This window comes from Nuphar pumila, chromosome 9 (assembly GCF_984573655.1).
Source record: "Nuphar pumila chromosome 9, dmNupPumi1.hap1.1, whole genome shotgun sequence".
Lineage (NCBI taxonomy): Eukaryota > Viridiplantae > Streptophyta > Magnoliopsida > Nymphaeales > Nymphaeaceae > Nuphar > Nuphar pumila.
Window position 1 is genome coordinate 20749876 of NC_143257.1, and position 24263 is coordinate 20774138.

Here is a 24263-nt window from a genome sequence, read left to right on the forward strand (position 1 = left end):
AAAAATTCTGAGTACGCTATTCCCTTCGTATCGACGTAACTAAGAAAGTTGGCTCGTAGAAATCTCTTGATTTCGTTCAGGTAGAAAGTTATGACTTTCAGAGTGTTTGAGCATATATTCGTAAAGCGACGAATATCTTAAGTATCACTGGCTCGCAGAAATTAGTTTGATTTGCATTTTGAGTGAAAATTCTATTTTTACCGGTAAATGCCTGATGAATTTTATTCAGAAATTATCTGAAAAATTGTGGGTCTTACATTATCCAAGAGGCACACGAGGGGATTTGTGGTGGCTATGTCGGTTACCAAACACTCGTCAAGCAAATTATTCTGGCAGAATTTTACTGGAAAGCCATGCAACAAGACTGCCATCGATTTGTGAGGAAGTGCGTCAAATGCCAAATGCATGCACCTTTCATTCATGTGCCAACTACATACTTGCAGTCTGTGGTTTCTCTTTGGCCTTTTTCAATGTGGGCATTCGACGTGGTGGGCCCGATTACTCCTACTTCTAACGGCCATAGATATTTTCTCGCAGCTACAGAATAGTTCACCAAATGGGTCGAGGTTACTACTCTACGAACAGTAGAAGGCTGATATGTGGTTTCTTTTATTCACAAGAACATTTTATGTCTCTTTAGCATACCACATGATATTGTGTCTGACAATGGCAGTCACTTCAAGAACGAGGAGATGAAGACCTTCTGCTTGAAGTTCAGGATTCATCATCACTTCTCGGCTCCCTACTATCCTCAAGGGAACGGTCAGGCAGAGGCCACTAACAAGATTTTGATCCGCATTATGGAAAGAACTGTGGAGACGGGTCATGATTGGCACAAGAAGATGCACGATGCACTTTGGGCATACCGAACCACCATTCGGACTCCAACCAATGCTACTCCTACAGAGCTTGTTTATGGGACCGAGGTAGTTATACCTCTCCACGTTCAAAAGCCTGCATTCAAATTTGCATCGCTCATAGTGCTCTCACTCAATCAGTATCAGCAACAGAGGTTGATACAGCTTGATCTATGGGACGAAAAAAGACTCAAGGCAGCAGAACATGCTCGAGCTTATCGTCAAAGAATAGCTCGACATTATGCCAAGTCTGTCATTAAGAGGAAATTTTGAGTTAATGATCTTGTACTCAGATCGACAGCTCATCTTAAGCATCGCCTACGGGGCAAGTAGTCACCCAATTAGGAAGGTCTTTATGTGGTTAAGGAAGCATTACCCTACAATTCATATCGTCTGATCAATGCAGATGGAGTAAAACTGTTGGATCCTATCAATGCTCTGCATCTGAAGAAGTTTTATACTTGAAGTGTCCATTCTAGCCTTTGTATTCTTCAAAGAGCCTTTTCAATAACAATGATCTTCTGTCATTCTGTTATTCTTCTCTGTAATACTGAGGCATTTCATTTCTATATATATATTTGTCTTCCCTTCAACACGTGCAGGCAAGATTAGACAAACTTTTTTTCCTTAATTTTATCGATTTTCATTAATCTTTTTATCAATCTTTATTAGTTTTATCAATTTTTATCAATTTTTCATTAATTTTATCAAATTTTATTGATTTTTCATCAATTTTATCAATTTATTATTCATTTCCTCTCAGGTTAAGGGATAAACCTGAACCTCGTCCTTCGAGGTATTCTTTTTCCCTCTCAGGTTAAGGGATAAACCTGAACCTCATCCTTTGAGGTATTCTTTTTCTCTTTCAGGTTAAGGGATAAACCTGAATATCTTTCTTCGAGGTATTCTTTTTCTCTCTCATGTTAAGGGATAAACCTGAACCTCATCCTTCGAGGTATTCTTTTTCTTTCTCAGGTTAAGGGATAAACCTGAACCTCGTCCTTCAAGGTATTCTTTTTCTCTCAAATGTTAAGGGATAAACCTGAACCTCGTCCTTCGAGGTATTTTTTTTCCTCTCAGGTTAAGGGATAAACCTGAACCTCATCTTTCGAGGTATTCTTTTCCCTTTCAGGTTAAAGGATAAACCTGAACCTCGTCCTTCGAGGTATTATTTTTCCCTCTCAGGTTAAGGAGTAAACCTGAACCTCATCCTTCGAGATATTCTTTTTCCCTCTCAGGTTAAGGGATAAACCTGAACCTCATCCTTCGAGGTATTCTTTTTCTCTTTCAGGTTAAGGGATAAACTTGAACCTCATCCCATGAGGTCCTTCTTCCTTCAGGATAAGGGATAATTCTAAAGTCTCTCATCATCTTTCAAGTGTCATCAATTTTCTAGCAATTTCACCAATTGTCGTCAACCTTCGTCAATTCTTTGTCAAAATTTTATTCTTTATCAAATTTTACCAATTTTATTGATTTTTTCATCAATTTTTATCAATTCTTTGATTCTTTATCAACTATTATCAATTTTGTTGATTTTGTCAATCTTTATTCTATTCTCTTTCAGGATAAGGGATAATCCTGAAGCCATCATAAATAATTCAAATCTTAGACCATCTTGGGTCTAGAATTTTGAATAAATCTCTCATCTTCTTCGTGATTGTCAGAATCAATTCATAACTTTTGTCGATCCCTCTGAAATCCAACTTCCAGGTTGGAATTATTCCATTCCCATCTGAGTTCCGACTCAGGTTTTGATTTTCATTTTTTTTTCTTTTTAAAGATCTGGGTTCTGACTTAGGTCTCATTTCTGTCTTCTATTTTTCAAGTTTTGAGTTCTGACTCGGACTTCCTTTCGGATTTGATGCTCGTGTTGGACCAATCATTGCTTTGAAATTTCTGAGTTCCAAAACTCAGGTTTTCCTTTTTTTTATTTTAAGATTCAGGTTCTGACTCGAGTCTCTTCTTTTATTTTTTGAAGTTTCGAGTTCCGACTCGAACTTCCTTTCGGATCCGATGCTCGTGTTGGACCGATCGTTGCTTTAAAAATTCGAGTTTTCAAAATCGGGTTTGTAATTTTATCTTTTATTTTGAAGAACTGGGTTCTGACTCGGGTTTTCCTCTTTTATCTTTCGTTTGAAGTTTCGGGTTCTGACTCGGACTTCCTTTTGGATCCAACGCCCGTGTTGAAACCAATCGTTGCTTTGAAGATTTGAGTTTTCAAACTCCGGTTTTCCATTTTATCTTTTATTTTTAAGATCCGGGTTCCAACTCGAGTTTTTCCCTTTTATCTTTTGTTTGAAGTTTCGGGTTCCGACTCGGACTTCCTTTTGGATCCAATGCTTATGTTGGAACCAATCGTTGCTTTGAAGATTCGAATTTTCCATTTTATCTATTTTTTTAAGATCCAGGTTTCAACTCGGGTTTTTCCCTTTTATATTTCGTTTAAAGATCCGGGTTCCGACACAGACTTCTTTTTTTATCCAACGCTCGTGTTGGAACCAATCGTTGCTTTGAAGATTCGAGTTTTCAAACTTGGGTTTTCCATTTTATCTTGTATTTTTAAAGATCTGGGTTCCGACTCGGGTTTTTCCCTTTTATCTTTTGTTTGAAGTTTTGGGCTCCGACTCGGACTTCTTTTTTGATCCAACGCTCATGTTGGAACCAATCATTGCTCTGAAGATTCAAGTTTTCAAACTCGGGTTTCCTATTTTATCTTTTATTTTTAAGATCCGGGTTCCGATTCAGGTTTTTTCCTCTTATATTTCGTTTGAAGCTTTGGGTTCCGACTCAGATTTCCTTTTGGATCCAACGCTCGTGTTGGAACCAATCGTTCCGTTGAAAATTCAAGTTCCAAACTTGGGTTTTTTCTTTAAATCTCTTTGGTTGGAGTTTCGAGTTCTGACTCGGACTGCCCCTTTTTTCTTCAATGCTCGAGTTGGATTATTTTTTTGTTGAAGATTCAGGTTTCGACTCGGGTTTTCATCTCCCTCTCAGGTTAAGGGATAAACCTGAACCTCATCCTTTGAGGTATTTTCTTTTCTCCCTTCAGGATAAGGGATAATCCTGAAACCCGGGCAATCATTCCCGCTTCGATTTCCAAATGTCTTTAAGAATGGTGGTCTCCTTTTCAACTCTCAATTGGAAAATCTAGCACTTGTGCTGGTATATTTTTAAAATTCAATGCTCATACTAGTGCATTTTCAAAACTCAGTGCTCGTACTAGTGCATTTTCAAAATTCAGTGCTCGTATTGGTGCATCTTCAAAAATCCAGTGCTCGTACTAGTGCATTTTCAAAATCCAGTGCTCGTACTGGTATATCTTTCAAAATCCAGTGCTCGTACAGGTGCATTTTCAAAATACAGTGCTCGTACTGGTACATTTTCAAAAATCCAGTGCTCGTACTGGTATGCTTTCAAAATCTAGTGCTCGTACTGGTACATCTTTCAAAATGCAGTACTTGTACTGGTGCATTTTCAAAATCCAGTGCTCGTACTGATATGCCTAGTGTTTGTGCTAGTGTCTTGCTGACTGATCAGTTCCCCCCCCCCCCTCCAAGTTTAGTCTTTGCACTAACTAATCGTCAAAATTCAAAGTTCTAATTCTAAGTTCGGTCTTCGGGTCATCCATTCTCAATTCCAAACCTTTGGGTTACCATTCTATCAAAAATCAATCATTTTCTCTTGCGAATGACTCTTTTTCTAGGGTGAGTTTGAGGGAGCTCGTTCCTTTCGCATGCAATCATTTTTTTATTGTTCGCAAGAACCCTTTTTCCAGAGAGAGTTTGAAGGGACTCGTTTCTTCGCTAACTATTTGCAAAACAACAACCCAATTTTTACACAAAAGAACCCTTTTTCCAGGAAGAGCTTTGACGGAAGCTCGTTTCTTTTTGTGGCACCCAATTTCTCATTTTAGCCACCCCCTTCATAGAGGACCCTCTTCTAGGGAGAGTGTGATGGACTCGCTCCTCTATGATACTTTCTCAATCTTCATTTTTGGCCGCCTTTCTATAAGAGAAGCCTAGAGATAGGGAGTTTTGATGAAAACTTAATTTCTCTTCGAAAGTTCTGTTTTGCAAACACCTCCTCTTTAGGGAAGAGAGAAGTATTTCATATTTCCCATTCAGGTAAGGGCCAAGCCTGAGTCTCTCTTTTTGGGGAAAAAGAGAGGAGAATTTTGTCATGGATGTGTTAATTCGATGTCAAGCAATTCCTTTCATTAAAGATTTCTAGAACATTTTGCCAATTTGTCACAAAAGCAGTTGTTGACCTTAAAATTTTATTGCACAAAGAATTACCTCAAACTACCTTCAGTATTATTTTCAAAAGGATAAGACTTTTGCGAAGAAAAAACAGAATTAAAGCTTTTCTGTTGGTCAACCAAAAGGATGAAGAAAAATCTTGGATTTGACCAGTAAAGGAAAATTCAATGATGTTAAAAAGCCATAAGTGAACTGATATTGATCATAGCTATGGCACATTCTTAAAGACCATTCTTCTGGAAGTAAGGCAGTGAAAATAGCCTGAGCTATAAAAAGAATTCACTCAATCCATATCTCCTCAGCCATTTAAGCTGCAATCAAATATCTGCAAAAGGGATCTCTCAATCATCGTCAAGTTGAAGACTGGTGGATGAGTTAGACCCCCGGAGCCAAAGAAGATTTGGATCATCTCTGAGATGAAGGAGTTTGTGACGGATCCTTCCAGAGAAAGTTTAGATCACCGCCAAGTTGAAGGCGGATGCGACGAACCTCCCGACAAACCCTAAAAGATATTTGATTTTTGCTATCATCAAAAGATTCTCAACCCAAGAAACAATATCATCAGTATAATTCTTGAGACAAAAAAGGACCGGAGCATCTCCAAGTTGAAGAAGTTTATGACGTGCCCTTCCCGAAAAAAAAAAAGTCAAGACATCTCCAAAATGAAGGATGATGTAATAAACTTCTCCTAAAAAACTAAGAAAGCTTAATATCTCAAAAAGAGTGCCAGAAAGATCATTATGGGAAAAGTCTCAGGATATCAAACTGCCAAAATTGCCAAGAATCTTCTTTATTTATGTGAAATTCTTCTATCAATATATTTTTACTCAATTACTTTTATGAAACTAAGAATATTTCATCCCTTTTCATATCAAGGAAATGGGTAGCTTCCTTGAAGAAACTCAACAACAACAAATTTGAATTTGATTCTTGATTCTATGGAGTTAGCCTAATTGGAGGTAATACTCTAGCTAGAAAGAGGTGATATTTTTTGCACTAAACATGCATATTTCAATCATTTTGAATCAACTACAATTTTTTCATCTTATTGGCAATATTTTCTAGTCATCTCAACATGAAACAAGAACTTGATGTCCATTTTGACATATCCTGGCGTTGTCCCTCATTAGGACTGAAAAGTCCTTCCCTTCTATTTTGATCTGAGTGCTTGGGCTCTCGGATCTACACACTTCCCTGTGTTCCCCACTGTCTTGTCATAGACAGTTCTCGCTCAGGATAAGGGTTAAACCTGAATTTTCTATAAAAGGTCATCTGTTTTAAAAGCTATTCAGTCTCAGCAATGAGATGCCCAAGATCAATCCATTTTCCAGCTTTAGGGACCCCCATTTTTCTCCTTTTGCAAATCTCTTTTGGATTTGTTGTGCAAAATCCGAAGGCTCTATCATGGTTTCTTCTTTCAGAGATTCCATACTCGTTCAGGTCAAGAGTTAAGCTTGAACTTTGCTCCTCAAGGTATCGTCCCTTTCAGGTTAAGGATTAAGTCTGAACCTCGCTCCTCGAGGCACCACCAGCTCAGGTTAAGGGTCAAACCTGAATTTTCTGCGAAAGGTCATCTGTTTTATAAACTGATTTAGTCTCAGCAATGAGACGCCCAAGATTATCTATTTTCCAAGCTTTAGGGAACCCCATTTTTCGTCCTTTTGCAGACCCCTCTCGAATTTGTTCGTCTAAACACTGAAGGTCCCATCATTGTTTCTTTATTCAAGGATTATGTATGGTCGTCCCTTTTGGGTTAAGGATTAAGCTTGAACCTTGCTCCACGAGGTATATTCCGTTCAGGTTTGGGTTAAACCTGAGCCTCATTCCGACGAGGTATTTTCTCTCAGTCCCATCATGGTTTTCTCCATCGTGGAATCCATACCTTCATATCCATCCAAGAAAGGATCATACTTGAGCTTTATCTCACGAGGCATTTTTCTTAAAAATGTCCCATCAAGGTCTTCATGTATTCCTTTCCCATTCAGGAAAGTGTAGAACTTGAAATTCATCTTGACATATCTTTGTCTCATCCAGGTTAAGGGCTAAACCTGATTCATTCCAAAAAGCTTATCTTGTCTCACTCATGAGACATGATCAAAATTCTCATCTCCACTATTCTGGGACCTTCATCCAAAGTTTCATCACAATCTCCTTATTTTTTGTTATTCAGTTATATCATTTTTGAGGATTTTGTCTCCCCAAAGCCATCCAGGATAAGATGCTAAACCTGAGAATAATGCTTTCAAAAAAAATCTTTCACACCGAGTTCAGATTTTCTGACTGGGGCAACTTTCAAAATTTGGAATGTTTTCTTTGGCACTAAGCTCGGCTTTCAACCAGCTTAGTAGCAAAGAGGGACATCTGTGAACACCCTAAATTTTTAAAAATTTTGCAAAAAATCCCCTTTTCTCCCTGGCCCTCATTTCCTGAATAATTGAGTTAGTTCTGATCAAAATTCTATTTATTTCTCAGATTCACTGGAATCCAAATCCATTTTTTATATCTGACTTAATTTTGGATCCAGATCCAGTATCAGAATCCAAATCTGAGCTCTGTTATCCAATTTTCAAATTGAAATTATAAAAATACCAAAAATAGTTTCTGAATGGCTCAGACAGTCCATCTGGTATTCATTTGGATCCACTGCTCTGTATTTCTCGATTTGAGATCTAAAACTTAAATATTTCCTCAAAACCCATATCTAAACCCGTTTTCTGAATAAATTTCCAAAGAATAACCTAGAATTCTCATAAAACCCCTCTTTTGTAAATATTTTCCAAATTTTCATAAAATAGCTTAAAATCCCTTATTTTTCTATAATTTTAAAGTTTTTATTTCAAAAACACAAAAAAATACAAAAACTGTAAAGAAAAAGAACAAAAAAATAATAATTAAAAAAGAAAATATAAAACAATAGGTTTTAGAAACCCCTCTTTGAAATTTGTTTTTACTAAAACCCCCTTTTTGAGAAAAGCTTTTGGAAAGGACCGCTATTTTGAAAAAATTTCAAAAGGTTTTGGACCCAATTGGTAAAGATCCCTAACAGCTTCTCGTTATAAAAGAAGTCGCAGGGGTCGAGACCAAGGCATCCATCTTCTGCCTCTCCATCCAATCGCGCTTCTCTCCTTTTCCCTCGGATTTCTTCCCCTTTGAGTTGTTGAAGAGAGTTCTCCTCCCTCCTTCAGAATTCCTGTAAGGCATGGTAGGAACTCCTCCCTTTCATCATTTACCTCTGAGTTTCTTTGTTTTTCATATAGTTTTAACGCGTGTTTAGAATTCGATTTCTTCTATTTTCATTTTCATTTTCATTATCTGTTACATGTAATTCTTCATCTGTATTTTGATTTCTAGTATTTATTTATGTGGATTTTCGATTTTCGTTGAAAATCTTATCTTACGTATTGATAATCGACAATGCCTCGCGATGGCATCACTGATTCATCTAGATTTTGATTTTATCTCTGCATTTATTTTACTCCTTCCCCTTTACTTTCTCTGCTTTACTTTTGATTTTCTGGATTTTGCCCCAGTGACGCACCATCGAGTGTGTTGGGTTGCTTATAGCAACATCAACCCCTCCCTTTGTGCAACAGCAATGGAACAATCACGTTCCAACATCTCTTTTTACATTTCTGTTTCATTTATGTTGCGATTTTACTCTTGTTGGGCTCAGACTGTGGAATTCAATAATCCAACAGGGTTCATCCGAATCCCAGTCCAAATTTTCTGCTAAATTTTGCTTTCATTTTGATCTTCTGTTGAATTTTGGATTTCCTATATGATCTAAGTTTCAATGTTTGATTTCTTGCCCTTGTTGGCCGTGATATGTTGATTTTCATTGATGTTATTGTTGGTGGATATTGTTTAAATTCGATGTTCATTGCAATTTGTTTTAACAGCTTCTGTAATTTTTATGTTTATGCTCTAGGCTGTCATTTCCTTTCATCCATGTAATTTCAACTTAAATTCATTGTCATTTTGCATCTGGAAATGGCCTCCGCAAAGGATGTCTGATCTGATTCAATATCAGATCGGGTTTATCCTGCGGAAGGCTTCAATCGATCCCCTAATTTCTTGTTTTCTGGTGATTATAATCACCTTGCCGGTTTTGTATCTTGAGTTTTTATGCTCTGCAACTTGATTGCCATCCCATCATTGATATTCACATCTCCTGTGATCTCTCGTAAACCCCTGTACTTTCATTATCTCACTGTTTATAAAAATCATGCTTCATCATGAGTATATATTCACCGTTTCTGGTTTCTTTTGTATGTTCTGAAGCCTAATTCATTGAATCCCTTACCTGCAAGCAATACTTGATAAATCCGCTCCCAGACCTAAATCAGATTTGGAACAACACTCAGCGTATGGTCTGGATTCCCTGTGGAGGGGGGGGTGGCAGGGCTCGTGATGACTTATCTTTCTCCAAACCATGATCTAGCAGACTGAATTCACTAGGCACCAAGTAGAAATCAGCTCGCTGTTATGAATGACAGGGGATGAATCTGCTAGTTGATTTTACATATTGAATTTGGAGGATTGATGTTTATTTCCTTTTATGCATTGTAAATTCCCATTTCATTTGCGGCAAATTCCTGTGTCACCTGCTACCTAGCTTTGGTGTAATTTGTTCTGAATTCGTATCTGCTGTAAAAGACCTGCTAGCCACTACTGTGAAAGGATCTTTGTCATGCCATAAAATGAGATTCAGATGGATTTGTCGTGAAGGGCTTCCATATTGTGGGTATGGTTGCACAACATGTGTTGGCGATTCTGGGGACCTAGATGAGTCAGTAGCTTCAGCTTTTGCAGATAATGACATTGTTGCCGCTGCTGTGCTTTCTAGAAATAGAAACTTTGAGAGACGAGTTCATCTTTTGGCTCGTGCAAATTACCTTGCTTCACCTCCTCTTGATGTTGCATATGCTCTTGCTGGCACTGTTGACATTAGTTTTTGAAACTCAACCAATCGGGAAAGGCGAGGATGGGAAGGATGTCTTCTTCTAGGATATATGGCCCTCCAATGAAGAAGTTGCAAAGGTTGTACACTCATATGTTGTGCTGCCAAACATATTTAATAGTACATATGAATCCATCACGAAGGGTAATCCTATGTGGAATGAGCTCTCTGCTCCTACAAGTAAACTGCATTCATGGAACCCTTGTTCAACACAACACCCGACACCACCTATACATTTTTCACATCTGTTTTGCACTCACTACGGCATTAGTGTGATTTTGATTCATTATGGCATTTGTACATTTTTCTTTTATCATTACAACATTCGTAGGTTTTTCTCTTTATCTGTCCTGAATCATCATTCAGCCTTTCTTCCACCATCACCCACAGTAACACATCTCCACTGCACCTGTTTGATCATGTTGATGGTTGCACCTACACAAGCACCTCACTCACATCACACCCCTTTCACCACTTCTGCACTTAGCCATACTGCTGAATCACATCTCACAACACCCACCTCCTGCAAAATGCACTATTCACATTCACTCCCTCACACTCCATATGTGTGCATCATCTCTACTTTTCACAGCATATCTCTTTCTGTGTATTAAGCATCACTCATATTCACCTATTGTGCATTCACTTAGATGTACCTTTGCCTTCATCACTAGATGTCTTCACGCACAACACCTTCATATCATCCTCAATTACCAGCTATCATACCTACTCTACCTAACCATCTGTTGTAATTTCTACAGCAGGATCACTCCATGCATTTCATTACCACTGCTGCCATTTACAGCACCCTTTGCTATCATTCGTAGCACAACACCCAATGCTCTTTGCGCATGTGCATTCAACCACCACTCAGCCACCTAAGCACTTACAACAATACTTTGTATTGTTGTAAGCACTTACAACAATACTTTGCATTGCTGTGATAACCATCACCTACAGCAATGCCTAGCATTGTTGTAATTCCCCATCCCTCACAAACACTAAACTCCACTTCCAGCACTCCATGCCCATTGTCACCCATCACCATTCACTGTAGCACTGCTACACTCCCAATATTCATCTCACTCATTGCATTAGGTATCATATCTATTTCATGTTCAGCCTACTTCCCATTTATATATAATTTGTTTCCATTAAGGTTTTGTCTCTGTATTAAACATATAGATGCATTAAAATCATCTGATCAATTTCATGATACAAATTTGTTGAACTAGCTGATATTGGTCGATATTTTGAAAAAGGGGTGTTGACCTTAGAAGTTAGTATTGCTAACATGAGATCGAAAGGATGCTTGGTCAATAGGTTCAAAAAAGGCTAAGTTCGAAAGTTTATTCTTGAAAGATTCAAGCTTAGGCAAAGCTATAATTAAATGATCGTTTGGGTCAATTCTTTCTAACAGTCATCACTTATACTGATTCCATGAATTCCTTTTGTGATGCCTTAATTTTAAGCTGAATGACAGAATATAATGGTCTTTTCTACTCTCTTACTACTGACCATGCCATCATGTATGCCTTTTAATATACATCTTTACATCCATCTGCTTAATATATTAAACATACATTCCCATATATGTTTTTCCTCAAACATAATGTATGGAGTTTCTATTAATATAAGGTATATGCATGGATATTCTAACTGTTTGTATTCTATATCCTACATGATGTGTATAATCTCTCTTTGTCTTTGTCTATTACTTTATGCTAATTTTGTCTTTTTTTTGCAGAAAATGTATGGAAAATATTATTTTCTTTCTTAGCTTAGAAGTTGTAAGTTCAATTTTAATTCCAATATTGTAATAGCTAGATATTAATGATAACTTCACATTTCCAGTCCTATATTAGAATGTGTGAGCATGTATTTTTCATAGAATTACTTGTTTCATAGTATTCTTCTCTTTTATTTCAAAAATTCATATAGTGAAACACGAATGACACGTGCACCATTTCAATAAAAGGTAATAAAATCCTAAGTAGATGATTTGCATTTATAGCCATAGTCAAAATGTGAACAATACTTAGGATTTTTATCTTTTATGAGATAATATTGGATACACCCTGGATCTCTTAAAAAAAAAATCATCATGTTTTTTGAATTTTTCTTCCTTTATCAGAGTTTGACTTGTAAATTAACTTAAAATATATATCAATGGCTATAGTCACGATATATTGAAAGTTAATTTCATCTCAAACCCTATAAAGGCACCAAAATGTATTTTATTCTTTATCTGAATTTAAATACAGATTATTTTATAATACATTTTATGACCATAGTCAGGAATGTATTATATCTTCAATCTTATTTTAATTCTCCTAAAAAATGAAATATGCTTTTCAACATCCAATTTTCAAATTCTTTTAATCCATTCATCATTTAAGATAGAATTGCATCATTCTTTCAAATTATTTCAAGTTATCTTCAAAATTCAAGTGATTTTTGAGATATATTTTCAAATATTCCTCTCATTTCTCAAATCAATCTTCAATCCTTATCTGTAAATTCAAATTCATCTTTCTATTCTCAATTCTATCTTATTTCAAAATTCAAAACTTTAAACATTCTAATTTCAAAGTTCAATTCAACTTTGAAATTTCAAGTTCATCTCTAGATTCAAAATTCAATCAAATTTCAAAGTTCGATTTAACTTTGAAATTCCAAATTCATTTCCAGGATCAGGATTCAATTTCAAATTCAATTCAATATTTCAGATCAAATTTCAAAGTTCAAATTCGACTTTGAAATCCCAGATTCATCTCTTGATTTCAAAATTCAAGTTTAAAATCAAGTTTATTCTCTATTTCAAATTCCAAGATCTCAAAGTTCTTTCTAAGTTTGAGTTCGATTCTCAAAATTCAAATTCACCTTTTCAAAGTCCTAATGATGATTCTGAATCACCAAAATCAATTTCCTCTAAATTTCAGAGCAAATTTCAAAGTCAATTTAGAATTTCCAAATCCAATTCTACTTTGAAATTCTATCTGGATTTCTTAAACCCAATTCTATCTTCAAATCCCATTTGGATTTCTTAAATCCTTTGAATCTTCTAATCCCATTTGGATTTCCGAAATCCAACTCTATTTTCAAATCTCATTTTAAATCGAGTTCCATCTTGAATTTCAGATTTCAAATCCAATTCCATCTTAAAATCCAGATTTCAAATCCAATTCTATCTTGAATTCTCGATTTCAAATCCAATTCCATCTTGAATTCCATATTTCAAATCCAATTCCATCTTGGATTCCAGATTTTCGAATCCAATTCCATTTTCCAAATTGATTTTCAATTCCAAACTCAAATCCATTTTCAGATTCCATTTCGATCTCTCAAATTCATTTTTAAAATTCCTTCTGTATTTCTCAAATCCAAATTCCATTTCCAAATCACTTTGATCTTCGATTCCAAATTCAAATTCCAACTCTATTTTCGAAATTCATTTTTTAAATCTATTTCCCAAAGTCTAAATTCAACTTCCAAAATTCAATTCTTGTTTCAGATTCTGAATTTAAGATCAAAATTTATTTTCAAAATCGATTTTGAGAATCAAATTCAAAATTCAAAGTTCATTTTGACTTTGAAATTTTATTTTTACTTCAAAGTCTATCTCAGTTCCAACTCTCCTTTTCTCTTCATTTCTTCAAATTCAAGATCTATTTTTAAATCTCTGATTATTCCAAGACTTAGAACTTCAAGTCTCTTCTTCCAGATCTATTTCAAGTTCTAAGTTAGATTCAAAATCTAATTTTTCCAAATTAATTTTCAAAACCATTTTCTTCAAAATATTTCCAAACTTATTTCAAAATCACTTGGATAATCCCAAAAGTTCTAAAATTATTTTTCTCAAAAGCATACATCTTTGCATTTGCATTGCACAAGCATGATACTTTATGCATTTTAGACTTAGAATAAATTCTTAGACAATATTTAGGCAAAGAAAAAGGCATAAGTTCGATCCTTGGTTCCATTACCTCTGGTAAAGGCGTCAGGAACGGTCGAACCTCGTACCGATGAGTGAATCTCGTCTCTCCATTTTTCCATAAATTTTCAAAAATAAAGGTGAGTAATTTTGAAATATTTTCAAAATTAAGGTCAAGTGAGACCTTTGCAAAAGAGTTCCACTCTCTTCTTCCTTTTCTTTTCTCTCTTTTTTTTATCTTTTATTCTCCTTCAAAAAGGGAATAGAGGTTAGAAAAGGCAAAGGAAAATAGGAACAAAGGGGAAAAAATTTGCAATGATCACAGGCCCACTCAGTTGGCGCCATATCTAGAGGAGTTCTGACTCAGTCAGGACTCAGTGCCATTTCAAAACTTTCAATTCCAAGTTTACTTTTGAATCTCTTTTGAAAAACCTCTCATTTTCAAGCTTTAAAATCATTTTTTGAAAATTCAAGTGGGGACCACTCTGGGTGGCACCACATCTGAAGAAGTCAGGGTTAGACTAGGGTTAGTCAGTGTCTTAGTTAGATTAGAGGTTTAGAAGAGTCCAAATTGATCTCAAAAATCCCTTTTTTATTTTAGTTTTAGCTAGTGGTATTTAAAGTTTTAAAATCAGAATTTTAAAACCCAATGTGGGCCAACACTAGGTGGCGCCACATTTGGAGGTCTTTTAAGATAGTTCGCAGTCTGGTTAGGTGTTAATTAGCTTAATTAGGGGTAGGGTTAGTATAGATCTTTTCAAAAAAATCGCCCCCCACCCCCCACCCCCTTTTAAGAAATCCATTTTTTTAGGACTCTTCTAGAAGACCTAATTTATTTCTATAAATAGAATCCAATAGAAGGGTTGACCCCTATTGCTTTCTTTTGAGAAATCTCGGAGCTTCTCTCTCCTCTCCAGCACCTCCTCCTTTTTTCATTGCAGCTACAGCCCTCAAGGTAAGATTCTTTAATGTTATTTCATATTTTTTATTAGTTTTTTTATGTTTTCACTATGGATTCCACCATGGGAACCCTTTGTTCATGGGTTTTAACCATAGATTTCATTCATGAACCCTAAAACATAGCCAAAAAGATGATTTAACCCTATTTGAGGATGTTTTTTAGGATTCTAATCCATTGGAATCATTTAGAATATCGATTTTTATGTTCTTAACCAATGAAATATGTAATTTGTTCGTTAAATGGGCTAAATCCATATTTTCAAAAGGGTAAATCAAATTCAGCGATGGATTCCCTGTATTTTTTTATCTTCTTGTCATATTAGTGTTTCTTATACATATTCTAGCATTCAATCAAATTTTGTTATGTTGTTTATGTATATTTTTTATTATTTCTCATGTTTAAATTATAGTTTTTAGTGTTTTATGGGATATTCACATGTTTTGATTTTAGGTCTTAAAAATCATGCTATTTAGTGCTTAAATCTTTGGTAGAAAATTCTGATTTTTTTTGTTGGTCCATAGATTTGTCAGTAACTCCCTATAAAAAATTCAGATGTTTTTGGGTTCAGGAACCCTGTCAGAAAAATACAAAGTCAAACCATAATTCTTGTTTCTTAAAATCGTTATTGATATTTAAGTGTAACTTGCAGATATGATATTTCTATTATTTGAGGTTTGATTTGCAATCCGTAAACTGCAGTAGTGTAGTACTAATGTCTATTATTTTCTGTAATTTTCTCATAATTTTATGTCTCTGTATGATATTTTTTCTATGTCAGAAGGTAGGATCGACTTCTCAGAACTCGTTATTCTTCATTAAAGCCCTTAGTCGACTTATGTCAATCGTATCTCCCTAACCGAAGATCTGATTGGAGATCTGTAAAAAAAGAAAATCTTTATCTGAGTTTCTTCTATTCACTGCTAAAATTTCATAAATTTTGAATGAAGTTTACTATTTTTTTCTATACCCAAAACCGGAAGCACTTGTTTTAACATATTTTATATTCGTAAAATTTAAGTACAGATTGTCAGAATAATATCTCCCTAACTGAAGATGATTTTTCTGATATGTAAAAAAGTGAATCTTTGTTTTTTTGTCTAGTATTTTTCTATACAATTTTATGAATTTCCATGGTGATTTTACCCCTGATTAAGGTCTGACACTATGACAGGTGCATGCCCGGAGGTAAAAATAACATATTTTGGAATTTTTGTACAATTTTTGTATTGGAATAATGTTAACAATAGATTTTTATGATTATAATTTAATTTTAGGGTTATACAAAGCGCATGTGTTGATTTTTATTAATTTTGGAACTCATTTGATGCTCGAATTGATTATATTACAAAACAGGGTGCTCGCAGGATCCCGAAACACTGGCAAAATCACGTTTTTTATGTTATTTTTTATTTTTTCATAAAGTTCATATTTTCTTAAGATTTTTTTCATGTTTAGAATTATGCTACGACATTGCATATTCAATTTGGCTTTTATTTGAGTCTTTTTAAAACCCTAAATCCAAAGTTTTACCAAAATATTTTCTGAAAAAAAAAAAACCTGATTTCATGGTCATAGTCTTGTTTTTAGGGGTATTTTTGTCAATTTCTCTAAAATTCCAAATTTTAAAGTTGTTTATCTTTATTATTTATTCAATTTTATTTCATATTTCATTATGTTTATATAAAAAAAACATGGAAAAAAGCTTATATCTTGATAAATCCAGTAATTTTTAGATATTACTGGATAAATCTAGAAAAGCCAATATATCTTCGCTAACAAGTTTTCTAGTTTTGCAGGAATATTCAAGACTGTACTTTTCTTTGTTTTCCTTTATTCAATTAGTGATGTAAATTGTAAATAAAGTTGGAATAAGAATTTAAATTCCTACTTAGAATTAGGGTTTGCATTGCATATAGTTTAAACTTTGATATATAACTGTCATGTTTGTCATTCATGCACGTATTTCAATTCCACCATGGTTTACATGAATGGCATATGCACTAGCTTCTAGGGAGTTGGTAAACTCGATCGAGTTTGTATTTATGGCCATAGTCAGAATACGAACAAAATTCAGATTTACCATCTTCTTTTAAGCCCCAATCAGCCTACACTCTTAGGCTATTTTCAAAAACTATAGCATATTTCAATCTTTTATAAATGTTTTTATCCTTTTAGAATCTAGTGGGTTATATTCAATCCATATATGTAGCCATAGTCAGGAATATGTTGAGAATTTGATTCATGGAAATTCTATAAGGCACAAAAATTCCTTTTCAAACAATTTTCTCAGAAATCTTTAGAAATCCTTTCTCAAAATCATATTCATGAATTATTTAGGTTTAGATTGCATCATGAAAATATTTCATAGGGCCACACGCCCATCCTTTAGATGTATTTTCCAAATTCCATCTCATAAAATCGATTTTCTCAAACTTGCTCTGATTTTCCTCAAAATCGATTTTCTTAAAAACCTTTGGTTTTTCCAAGATTTTCCAAGTATTTTCCAAAGATCAATTCATGATTTTCTAAGTTATATTCTCATTTTCAAAGTTTAAATTCAGAGAAATCAATTTTCTGTAAGTCATTTTGAGTTTTATCAGAAATCATTTTTCTTGGAAACTTCAAGATTTCTTCAGAAATCAATCCTCATTTTCTTCAAAAATATTCTCTCAACAAGGCTCACGATTTTCAAAGTATCATCTTTTCCAAGAATTTTCCAAGTATTTCAAATCTTTAAGGCAAACATCATGTTTTCAAACCTGTATTTTCATAAATTCATAGCACATGCCTGATTCTTTGTGCATTTAGAAAATAGAACATGATTTAAACAAGTTGAGCAAAGCAAAGCACCAGATTGATCCTTGGTTCGATTACTCTTGGTAAAGGTGCCAGGAACGGTTGAACCTCGTACCAACAGGCGAGTCCCATTCTTCGAAATTATCCCTCATTTTAAAACGAAGGCGAGTTATTTTCAAATTCTTTTTCAAAGGTTAGTTTGACTTGCAAAAATAAAATTTTGTAATGATAACACTCTTGTGGGTCCACATTTGATTTTAAAGGCAACTTGAAGGAAGGTTAAAAAAATCGAATGGTAAAATAAAGAGGTGACCAAAAACAAAGATTAAATCAACTAAGTGACCAAAATGAGAAATAAAGTGGGGAAATTGACTTTAAAATTGATGCCACATGGGTCTTGATTGAATTGGATTTAAGATCCATTTTAAAATTTGGGCCTAATATGGAATCTAAATCAGAATTTAAATTGGATCCGGACTTGACATTGTTTTTTTTTTTTCAAAAAAGGCATTTCCAAAAACACTTGATTTGAATTAAAATGCAAGGGTTAAGTTTGAAATTGGATGAAGAGAAGGTTTTAAATTTGGGTCTAGGTCAGAGGTTTTGGATGAAAAATAGATGGATCTCGAGTGAGAGATGAAATAAAGGGAATGAGTCCCAAATGATGATCGGATCCTGGATATAAGCAATAAAATGAATTGAATAAAAAATCTAGGCCCAGGATAGAAATTAGGTACTGGACATTGGATCTAGTATTGGATCGGGCCAAAATGAAATTAGATCTCGGATATAGAAAAGATATCAGATGATAAACTGGATCCAAGTTTGAGCTAGAAATTCTCTGACTCAGAAATCGACCTGATTGCTCTTCTGGATGGCTTGGAAGGTGGGCCTAGTGGCAAAGTGAGCTTGGAGATGGATTTGGAAAATTTGGGGTGTTTACAAAACCAGACATAAGCATGATGCGATTTGGGTGGCAGTGGACAGACTCACCAAGTCTGCTCATTTCTTACCCATCCGGATCAATCAACCTCTTGAGAGTTTGGCCGAGGTGTACATCTCAGAGATCGTAAGGCTACATGGTGTACCAGTGTCTATCATTTCAGATCGTGATCCGAGGTTTACGTCGTGACTATGGGGACAGTTGCAGTAAGCTTTGGGGAATTTTCTATACTTAAATCCTTTGTAATTCCTCAATATATTTTCTTCAATAATGGTCAAATTCTTCTTTCCCAGTTACACTGGGGTATTATTTTAAAAATTATCTTCAAAACATCTTGTATGCAGGCAGGATCAAACAAATCTCTCATTTTGCATGCATGTGCACTCATTTACGTCATTTTGCATACATTTGCATTTATATGCATTCATTTGCATCCATTTGCATCAAGTTTCCCCTTCAGGTTAAGGGATAAACCTGAACTACCCATTCAGGATAAGGGATAAATCCTGAGACCCCGACAGTTGTCTAAGTCATCATGAGGATAAAGATTGAAAATCTCTCATCAGAATCAGTTGGGTAAGATTTTCAAAAACCAGTGTTCAAGCTGGTAAAATTTTCTAAATCTAGTGTTCGTGCTGGTAAATTTTCAAAATCCAGTGTTTGTGCTGGTAAGATTTTTAAAAACCAATGTTCGTGCTGGTAAAATTTTCTAAATCCAGTGTTTGTGTTGGTAAGTCTTCAAAATCCAGTGTTTGTGCTGGTAATTCTTCCAAAAACAGTATTCGTACTAATCCATTTTCAAAATCCAGTACTTATACTGGTTCATTTCCAAAATCCGGTATTCACACTGGTATATCTTTCAAAATCCAATTGTTATTGGTCGGACTTTCAAAATCCAATTTTTATTGGTCAAACTTTCTAAATCTGGTTTACTAGTAAATGTTTCCAAACCTAATCCATGCTAGTCAAGTTTTCCTTCGGGATTCGAGTCCCGCCTCGAATTTTCTTTCCTTCTAATCAGTCTAGTTTTCCTTCGGGATTCGAGTTCCGACTCGAATTTTCTTTCCTTCTAATTAGTCTAGTTTTCCTTCGGGATTCGAGTTCCAACTCGATTTTTCTTTCCTTCTAACCGGTCTAGTTTTCCTTTAGGATTCGAGTTCCAACTCGAATTTTCTTTCCTTCCAATGGATCCAGTTTTCCTTCGAAGATTCGAGTTCCGACTCGAATTTCCTTTCCTTCTAACCGGTCTAATTTTCCTTCAGGATTCGAGTTCGGACTCGAATTTTCTTTCCTTCCAATGGATCCAGTTTTCCTTCGAAGATTCGAGTTCCGACCTCAGTTTTCTTTTCCTTCTGAATTGGTTTAGAAAATTAGAGTTCCGACTCGAATTTTCTTCCAAATCCAATTCAAATGTCTAGAATTGGTCTGGAAACTTAGAGTTTCGACTCAAATTTTCTTTCAAAACCCAATTCATTTAGTTTTTCCTTGAAGATTTGAATTCTGATTCGAATCTTCCCTTAAAAACCCAGTTTAGCACCTGATTCATTCAAAGGTCACAAGTTGAATCCTTACTTCTTAGACTGTGATCCCAAGGTTAAATTCCTATGGAATTGATAGTTCGTAGGTCGAACTCCTGCTGAACCGATGTGACCCCTAGGTTAAATTCCTATGGAATTGATAGTTCTTAGGTTGAATCCCTATTGAACCCATGTCGTTCCCAGTGAACCAATGTCGTTCTCAACAGAACCAATGTCATTCTTACGCTGAATTCCTATTGAACACATATTTTTCCTAGTAAGCCAATTCTCAATTTTGACTTTCAGGTCAATCAATTTCAAAATTTCCAATTTCCAATTTCAAAATTTCCAATTTTCAATTTCCAAATCCAATTCAAATTTCGGCCCTTGGGACACCCAATTACCAATTTCAGACCTGTGGGTCAACCAATTTCCAAATTTCTAATTTCGACCTTCGGGTCAATCAATTTCCAAATTTCCAATTTCGACCTCCAGGTCAACCAATTGTCAAATTTTCAAATTCGACCTTTGGGTCAATCGATTCCAATTTCAACCTTCGGGTCAATCAATTTCCAATTTCCAAATATCAATTTCCAAATTCCAAATTTCCGATTTCCAATTTCCAATTTCCAATTTCCAATTTCCAATTTCCAATTTCCAATTTCCAAATTCCAATTTCCAATTTCCAATTTCCAATTTCCAATTTCCAATTTCAAAATTTCAAATTTTCAATTTCCAATTTCGACCCTTTTGGTCACCCAATACCAATTTCAGTCATTTCCTCTTGCGAGAGACCCTTTTTACAGGGAGAGTTCAAGGGAGCTCGTTCTTTTTGCATGCTATCCTTTGTTCACCTAGCCCCTTTTAAGGGAGAGTTTGAAAGGACTCGTGTCTTTGTGAACTGTTTGCAAAACAAAATTCCAATTTCATACAAGGAACCCTTAGTTCAGGGAGAGCTTCGACGGAAGTTCGCCTTCCTTGTGACCACAATTTCGTACTAGGCCATTTCATCATGAAGGACCCTCTTTTCAGGGAGAGTGTGATGGACTCGCTCCTTCATGACCAATTCACTGACCTCACCATTACCGCCCCCCTTTCCATAAGAGAAGCCTAATGTTAGGAAGTTTTGACGAAAGCTTAATTTCTCTTCGAAAGATCGTTTTGCAAACACCTCCTCTTCAGGGAAGAGAGGAGTAATTCCTATTTCCAATTTCTGAATCTTCTCCTTTGGGGAAAGGAGAAGAAAATTTTTGTCATGGATGCGTTGAGTTGTGCTTCCAATGCTCGCTTTCACAAAGAATTTCAAGAAAATTTTGCCAATTTGTCATTAAATATTTGTTGATTTCAAAATCTTTATTGCACAAAATCATTACCTCAGAATACCTTCAGTATTACTTCCGAAAGGACAAAGCTTTCGCGAAAAAGGATTTAAAATTCAGAATCTTTCTATTGGCCGACCAAAAGGATGAAGAATAAATCCTCGATATGGCCAGCAAAGGAAATTCAATGTTGTTGCAAAGCCATAAGTGATCGGTATTGATCGCAGTCAATGACACATTTTTAAAGATCATTCTTGGAAAATAAAGCAGTCGAAATATCCTGGGTGATACAGAAAAATCCATTAAATCCCTATATCTCCTCAATCACCTAAGCTGCAATTAAATATCTGCAAAAGGGATCTCTCAATTGTCGTCAAGATGAAGGCGAATTAGGCGAGGCGAGTAGACCCCCGGGGCCAAAGAAGATTTGAATCATCTCCAAGATGACGGAGTTTGTGACGGATCTTTCCAGGGAAAGTTCAGAGCACCGTCAAGATGAAGGCGACTGCGATGAGCCTCCCAACAAACCCTAAAAGATATTTAATTTCCGCTATCATCAAGAGATTTTCAACCAATGAGCCAAAAACCGTCAATATAATCCCTGAGAGAAAAAAAGGATCGGAGCATCTCTGAGATGAAGGAGTTTATGACGTACCCTTCCAAAAAAAAAGAGAGAGAGAAAAGTCAGGACATCTCCAAAATGAAGGATGATGTAATCCCCAAAAACCCAAGAGAGCTCTAATTCTGCCAAAAAAAAAAAGTAGGCAGAAAGATCGTCATGAGAAAAGAATCCCAGGATATCAGACTACCGAATCTGCCAAGAATTCTCTTTAAAATTTGCGAAATTCTATTATCAATATTCCTTCATCAATTGCTTTCACAAAATTAAGAATACTCTCTTTTCTATTCATATCAAGGAAATTGATAGCCTCCTTGAAAGAAAGTCAATTGCAACAAATTTGAATTTGAATCTTGATTCTATGAAGTTAAGCTCAGTCGGAGGTAATACTTCAGGTAGAAAAGAGGGAATATTTTCAAAACAATGTGCATCATTTTAAATTATTTTGAATCAACAATAATTTTCAACATTTTGACAATATTTTCTAGCTATCCTTGCGTGAAGCGAGAGCTTGAGGTTCATCTTTGGCGCATCCTGACATCAGTTGTTATCCCTTTTAAGGACTTGATAACGGGAGTTTTCAAGATTCCTTCTCTTCTGTTGGTATAATCTGAGCGCATGGGCTCTCAGATTCGCACACTTCCCTGTGTCCCCACTGTCCCACCATAGACAGTCCAATTTCGGCTTGAGGTTAAGCCACCAATCATTTTCTCGCAAAAGGTCATCAATTTCAAAAGTTATTTAGTCTCAGCAATGAGGCGCCCAAAATCAAACCCCTTTTCAAGCTTTAGGGACCCCAATTTCATCCTTTTGCAAAACCCCTATCGGATTCATTGTGCGGAAATCCGATGGTTCCATCATGGTTTCTTCCTTCGAGGAATCCATTTCATTTTTCGCCCAATCAGGATAAGGGTACAAACCTGAGCCTCCTTTGATGAGGTATTTCATTTTCCGCCCAATCAGGATAAGGGTACAAACCTGAGCCTCCTTTGATGAGGTATTTCATTTTCCGCCCAATCAGGATAAGGGTATAAACCTAAGCCTCATTCAAAGAGGTATTTCATTTTCCGCCCAATCAGGATAAGGGTACAAACCTGAGCCTCCTTTGATGAGGTATTTCATTTTCCGCCCAATCAGGATAAGGGTACAAACCTGAGCCTCCTTTGATGAGGTATTTCATTTTCCGCCCAATCAGGATAAGGGTATAAACCTGAGCCTCCTTTGATGAGGTATTTCATTTTCCGCCCAATCAGGATAAGGGTACAAACCTGAGCCTCCATTGATGAGGTATTTCATTTCCCAATCAGGTTAAGGGTTAAACCTGAGCCTCATTTTGATGAGGTATTTCATTTTCCGGTCAGGTTAAGGGTCAAACCTGCGCTTCGTTTCTACACGAGGTATTTCTTGTCCCATCCAGGTTAAGGGCAAAACCTGAATCTCACTTCTTTTGAGGTAAAATTTTTCTTCTTTATTCTCCATTTCATATCTACCATTTTCATCAGGGCTAATCTCTTTATAACCAGTCAGATCCTTCTAACTAGGGCATTTTTATAGCCCAAATTTGGTGTGTTTTTCTTTGCCACTAAGCTCGTCTTCAAGCCGGCTTAGTAGCAAAGAGGGGCATCTGTTAACACCCCAAATTTTCCACATCCATTCTCAAACAATCCTCCTCAGGCAGTGCCAACCCTGTCAAGTCAGTGTAGGAGTCAAACCCCGAGTCAGTTTCAGAAAATCACCATTTTACCGATTTTTCATTAGGAAAATTACCATTTTACCCCTAGGTCATCCCGGACCCCAGTCAGTCGGAGTCAACCAAGCTCATTGGTCAGTTCAAGACAGTTAGAATATTAGTCATCTCAACTCATCTGAGCTCATAATGAATAAACCATTTTCATTTCTGACCATTCCTGCCAAAATGGGATCATTTCTTCAGAAATGAGCTCATTTCTCACTCAAATCCAAGCCAATTGTCATTCATAGTCAGTCATATTCCTCAGAGTCTAACTTGAGCTCACCATAAGTTCAAGCACTCCAATTTCAGTTCAAAACCATTTCTAAGTGTCCAGGAGCCCATTTTAGTCCATTTCAGCTTTTT